The following is a 6,272-nucleotide window of genomic DNA, read 5'->3' as shown; positions in this document are numbered from 1 at the left end:
ACACCATGTACTTGCCTCTGAAAACAGCCCTTTGTTCTCTTCAACAACATGTCCGATCCCCTGGCAGCTCTCGGCAGCCTGTGACACGCTCTGTCCGCCACCTGACGCGTCGGTAGTACCCGGCCTGTCCGCCAGCGCGCGGCAGTCGCGCCAGCCGTGGTGACGTGCCCTCCACCGACAGGCACCCGGACGACATGGACCTCTGGTCTGGCGTCGTCTCCGAGAAGCCGCTGGATGGCTCCATGGTCGGCCCCACGCTGGCCTGCCTCATCGCCGAGCAGCAGTTCCGCGTGCTGAAGGAGGGCGACCGCTTCTGGTTTGAGAACCAGGGCTTGCCCAGCTCCTTCACGCCGGGTACAACAACGCCCGGCCCGCAGGCGAAGGGAGGGGGGGGGGGGGGGGGCAGCGCCAGAGCGGCCCGCCGGTGACAGCTTCGGCTGCGGGGCTGAGGGGGGAGAAGGCTGGGCTGTTTTGATCTCTCGCGAGGCGCCGTGTCAGCTAAGAGGTGTTCCGATAACGCGTGTGCTGTTACCGATAGCAGCGTGACATTCTCTCACGCCAGTTATAACGGGTTACTGAAGATAACCGGAGAACGTAACGCACGCACCTTGGTCCGTCCGACTCTTCCCTCGTTTCTCGTCTGGCATTCTTGTTTCTCTTTCGGCACTGGTACTCTCGTCTTGTTTCTCGTATGACGGCCTGTTCCCGCTATGCAACCCGGCAGTACAAGTCGCGGTTCTTTCAGCCGCTTTGTTCGGTACTTCGGTGCCGCCATTAGTTGGGTCCGTGATTGTACTGCAGCACAGCACACTGGCACGCCAATCCCAAACTCGTGGTGCTGACGCCTGCGCTCTTTGCAGAACAAATTGACGCAATTCATCAGGTGAAGCTGAGTAACATCATCTGCGACAACTCGGACGGCATCGAGAAGCTGCAGGTGTACCTGATGGTGCTCCCCGACCCCAAGATGTGAGTGCCGGCAGCAGGTTTGTGTATCTTATCCGGGCTTCCCGCGTCCAGAACTCAGACAGGATCGAAGAAGCCGCAGGTGTACCTGATGGTGCTCCCCGATACCGATATGCGAGTACCGGCGGCAGGTTTGTGTATCTTACCGGGCTTCACTCGTCGAGCCCGTGAGCACTGGCTGGAGATGGATCGGGTAGTGTCCACGCAACGTAACCGAGTGGATCAAGGCAGTTAATGTCGGCTGTCATTCGCGAAGTGAGCAAAAACGTCCACGACAGGAAGGCAACAGAAGAAACAACGAAGAAAAAGTTCCCACTACCCTTCCTGATCACATAAGAATAGGCACCGAAATTCGATGCGGTCTGGAGTTCACCAGTTTCATATGAGTGCCTTTGCCCAGTGCGCATGCGCGTGTGACACGCCCCCCCCCCCCCCCCGCTCTGTCGTTCCAGTAACCCGGTGGTCTCGTGCGCCACCCTGCCGCGGCTGGACCTCTCGCTCTGGATGGACGTAGCCGGCGCCGGCGTGCACCAGCGGAAGTAGACCGGCCAGTGGCGGCGGCCGTCGCGGCAGGCCCCCCCGGCAAGACCGTAGGAGTCGCGGGTCACGCGCTGCCGCTGCCGGCAGGCCGGAGCGGTGCGTTCTCACGCGACGGGCCCGGCTGTGCCGATCTAGCTGTTGGGGGTCGACCCGAGCGAGGCTCAGTTCTGGAGGAGGCACGAGTGATCGTGCGGAGGTGTCTAAGTCGGCGGAGGTGGGGGAGGGGGGAGGGGGGGGGAGCATCGATACAGAGGACTCAAATGTTACGGCACAGGAACGAAGCACGATTGGACTAGTCTGAGTTTCTTTCTCCTTTTCGTTGCCCCAGCCGCCGGCGTCGGTAGGTGGTAAACAGCCTACGATGGGTTCAGCTGAGATATGAACCATCTAAAGCTATGGCAACTTGCTTTCAACGAAACAGTAAAGGCGTTTGCTAGCATGGTTTTTGCAGAGTTTTGGACGTTCAGTTTGTTCTCTTTTATGACGCTTAGAGTTGAGTGTGCCGTTCCTATAGCGGCCTTTCCGAACTGAAGTCATTGTGATAGGCCTAATTCATGGACGTTATCACCAGGCCGAAACGAAATTTGGTTCGTCGTTTGGCGTCCGCATAGCCATACATCCGTCAGATTAAGCTTACGAGCTTTTATGGCTGCTTTTGTCAAACATAAAAACTCCATCAGCTTACCTAAAACCTTATCAACCTAAAGTCACGAGGAGCTAGTAAAGAACAGAGTTACCGCGCATCTCAAGGGCAGGAGTGAAGCACAGGCCGCGTTGCCGCCCGCATGTACATACCCGGAGCGTATTTAATTGTACAGACACATGCCGTCTTTCAGAGGATAGATGGACGATGTGGTCACTCTGAACCGTCCGTGCATCCGTGCGGTGGTGAGGGCACAGAGGCCGCGCCCCTGTAAAGAGAGGGGCTCCTCGGTGCACCGTCGCCCCAAAGTGCGTAGGCTGTGGGTGTCTATCAGGAAGAAATGTCGTTCGTCGTCTCACAGTATGAGATGCAAAACAGGTAACTGGGAGGGTTCTTCTAGACAAATACGACACGTGTCTTACGACACATTCTCAAAATTGATGGCGTCCATTAGCTGAAATCATTTTGCTCGTGTTTACAAGCACAAAGGAGTGTAAAACGTCTTCGACTTACGATTTGGGGCACATTTACACCCGCGGGTGCAGCAGGAAGACACGGAGTGACTGTGAAGTCGGTAAATGTCGCGTATGGTCTGCGTGGATGGACTGTTTTCAAGCTCAACGGTGCGTTTTCTGTGTGCTGCGGCACCCTCTGACCTGTTTCCGAATCGCTGTTCGTGTCAGTGATGGTTTCCATGGGGAATTAGCTGGTGACTTTGGGTGTCCGGTGCTGCTAAGAGTGAATCACTTTTTATTTCTGTTCCGGATGTGACGAGTGGGGGAAGGAAAGCTTGTAAATTTGACGCCTGTTCTTTTCCGCTGTCCTGTTGTGAATAGTGTAAATATACTTCCCGAACGCGATAGATGTATATGCAATGTTTCCCTGTCCGAAGTGGAGCTATGCAGGATAAAATACTGCCGCGCAATATAGCGGAATAAATGTGTTTGACTGAGTGCGAGGATCAAATCAGTATCTTAACGAGATTACCGGCGCATTGGTATTACCCAAAATCCAGCGAGTCTCCACTGTCGGCTGCAGAAGTCATTCACACACTTTAAACCGATACTTTAATCATCGTTTCGATAGGATACATACCCTCAATCCGTAAATATGGCAAACGGAAACGCATCGAATCAGTGTGCACAATTTCGCGGACTGGCGGTTCTGTTTGCAAACGGTGCAGTTCACAATTTTGGATCTGCAGCTTCGCAGACAAATACGCATCGGTGACGAATGGCGGACGATATATTTCGTTCACGTGTTCCGGTACCCTATACCCTGTTCTGTCATATTGCAGGACGCATGAACAGATAATCTGACAAAGGTAACATAACCAGCGCGAGCCGCGCCGGTTCTCAACCCACCAACCTCGCGGTCGTTTTGCGTTTTGAGACCGATGCAATCAAAGTACGAAACATATTACGATGAAATAAGAGAACGTTCTCCGAATTGCATAGTCACGCAACATCGTCAAAGCGCCTCCGTAAATCGTCTCTGGGAAATGTCACAAGGCGTCTGCAAGGCGAGGCAGCCCGTCACACTAACGCACCGCTCATGGGATTGCTGACGATGGCCTCCGAGCGTGCAGCCAGCCGCCAGCCGTCAGCTCCCGGTGTCACGCGCTCCCAAGTTCCGTCGCAAACGCTTTGGCAGCAGCGCGAGCCGAGTCGGCCCACGCCTGGCAGAGATCACGGCAATCCACTCGGGTGCCGCACGATCCGCGGCTGCTCTCGGGCCGGCGCAGGGCGCCCGCGCAGGTTGAGGACGGTCACTGACACCTCACCGGCAGCTGACCCGTCTCCCGGCACACGTGGTCTCAGCCGGGCGGCGGTCTGGCTCGCCGCCTGGTCCACGTGGTCCACGCGGTCCACGTGGTCCGCCACGGTCCGGGAGGTACCCTCTACCCGCCGGCGGTCGTCATCTGTACGTCCTCAGACACCACCACGGGCTCTGAAAGGCGCAGCCCACCCGGTCAGGCGACCAATCAGTTGGCCTGGTTTCGTTTCGTCTCGTTTCTGCGCAGTGGCGGAACTTACGAACGTCAAAAGGGGCGAGCCCGTTTTCAGATCCTCTCTCGGCATGCAAAAACATGGCGTGAATGTTGAAGTTCTGCAAAAGCGGGATTCATGGCGCCTTGTGTACTGCCCCTTAACCTTCTAAAGCCCGTGTGTGAACAAAAATTATCGATAGCGATACGTTCGGAGCGTGCTGCGACAGCCTGGCAGTGAGCCAAATCCTCCATGTGTGCATGCTTAACGCTACAGTTCCAATAAAGCTGAACTAATGTTTAGTAAATTCCAAAGAGCTAAGGTACAATATAAACTGACACCATGTGCAGTGTGTTAACTCATATCTGCAGCGTTTGCACGTCAATACACAGTGCATGCATGCGCATGGGTGCAGGAGGTGTCAACGCTGCGATTCCCCAGATTCCCCATATTCCCCAGATTCCCCAGATTCCCACAGATTCCCACAGATTCCCCAGCAAGAGCCATGGGCCCAATCCGCACCGGTGGTGACACTTTTGTTACCCAATCTCATTCACTTTCAGCGATCCCGCCGGGGGCATTTAAACCAAATATGGAGGCCTCATGGTACCTACCTTTCCCCAGCTGATCGTAGCCCTCGTCTCCTTCCTGCAAAATATACACAGCTTGTCGGCAACGTTGATCAATGTAAGGAAGCATGTCCGACCAACAGTCTGACTGTCATTCCACGTACAAATTGTCGACCCGCCCGCAGTGGCGTGAATATATATATATATATATATATATATATATATATATATATATATATATATATATATATATGAATACATATCAACAGAGCCGTAGCCCTTAGTCCAACACCACCTTTAAACAGAGTTTCCGCACTGGCATGATGCATAGCTGTTCATTGATTGGCGTGCGTGGCTACGCTGTGAACGCTTCGGCACTGGCATACGTGACTCCACCGCCTGAAAACCTACATGTCTCTAGCCAAAATGACACGGGACTGTCAGACAAACCAAAGTATGTGTCCTTCAATCATGATATAAGGCCACGGCGTCACACACCGTGGTTGTTTCTGCACGCCAAGGACGGTACAAATTCACGCATCTCATATTCGACCAGACTCCGCTCAATCAGGGCTCGAGAATAACAGATATTCTACTGCCTGCACACCCGTCTATGCACCCTCGACTCTGACGCAGCCGCTTCGCAAAGCGCAGCCGATGCCCTCTGGCGATGGCTTGTTTGCGGTACACGTCCAAGGGGAGGAGGGGGAGGGGGAGGGGGCGCCGTCCGACTGCGACGCATCCCTCACCTGCAGTATCTGCTCGGAGATGATCTCCTCTGTGATGCTGCCGTCGGCGTGCGTGTGCTGCCGCACCAGCTGCCGCACGCGCACCTGCTTCTGCTCCACCTGCTGCGCGGGCTGCGTAGCGCGGGGTTAGGTGGCGCAAGAGAGATGGATTCAGAGTGAGATGGCACCATCGCAAGTGAGATGGCGTCAGAGGGCTGGCCGCTAGCCTTCACGTCTTCCTACATCCCCTCAACGGCTAGCGACGCTGAATGTATACCTCAGAGTAGGGACAACATACTACTCAAGAAGGGGATGTAACCCTCAACACACACTGTCATCGAGGACAAAATTTCGGAACTTTGGCTTAAAAACGCCAATAAGTGAATATAAATACAAAACCACAATCAGACCGAAAACCACAGAAAAGGAATAAAAGGAGCAAGCTGCTCTTTTAGCCCGAGTACCTTCTTGCCAGAATAGGCCCAACTCCAGGCCCTGCCCCATCACAGCGCGCCGGCACGCCCGCGCGGTGGCCTGCGCCGCGACTCGGGGTTACCTGTTGCTGCTCAGCCTCGGCCACCGTCGGCTCGGAGCCCTCCAGCTGGAACGGCCCCATCTGCTCCGGCAGCGGCGGCGGCGGCGGCGGCGGGCGCGCCGCGGCCGGCTCCGCACTGGTCGCCGTGTAGGCGGCGCCGCCCGCGGCGTCCGGTGCCGGCCCGCCGGGCGCCGCCGGCTCAGCCTGTCCGGACTCGGAGGAGGAGACAGCCGACGCCGAGCTCTCGGGCGGTGCCGGGCCGCCGTCCGCCTGCGGACACAGCTGCCGTTAGTGAGGCGCCAC

General features: G+C 55.9%; 2 long non-coding RNA genes across 2 annotated transcripts; one reads left to right on the top strand and one right to left on the bottom strand.

The window, feature by feature from the left end:
- The first annotated feature begins 279 nt into the window (after window positions 1–279).
- LOC119095356 (uncharacterized) lies at window positions 280–1,470 on the top strand. Its single transcript, XR_005093862.1, has 3 exons — window positions 280–354; window positions 861–969; window positions 1,419–1,470. It is a non-coding gene; the product is annotated as an uncharacterized LOC119095356 (long non-coding RNA).
- A 1,906-nt stretch (window positions 1,471–3,376) lies between these two features.
- LOC119095355 (uncharacterized) lies at window positions 3,377–6,012 on the bottom strand. Its single transcript, XR_005093861.1, has 4 exons — window positions 5,991–6,012; window positions 5,456–5,566; window positions 4,752–4,785; window positions 3,377–4,099 (listed from the first exon to the last, which is right to left on the bottom strand). It is a non-coding gene; the product is annotated as an uncharacterized LOC119095355 (long non-coding RNA).
- Window positions 6,013–6,272: the final 260 nt, after the last annotated feature.

Source organism: Pollicipes pollicipes, unplaced genomic scaffold (assembly GCF_011947565.3).
Source record: "Pollicipes pollicipes isolate AB1234 unplaced genomic scaffold, Ppol_2.1 Scaffold_4219;HRSCAF=4965_pilon_pilon_pilon, whole genome shotgun sequence".
In the NCBI taxonomy this organism is placed as follows: Eukaryota; Metazoa; Arthropoda; class Thecostraca; order Pollicipedomorpha; family Pollicipedidae; genus Pollicipes; species Pollicipes pollicipes.
Note: the sequence above shows the minus strand (reverse complement) of the source record. Positions and strands in the feature narration are given on the sequence as shown.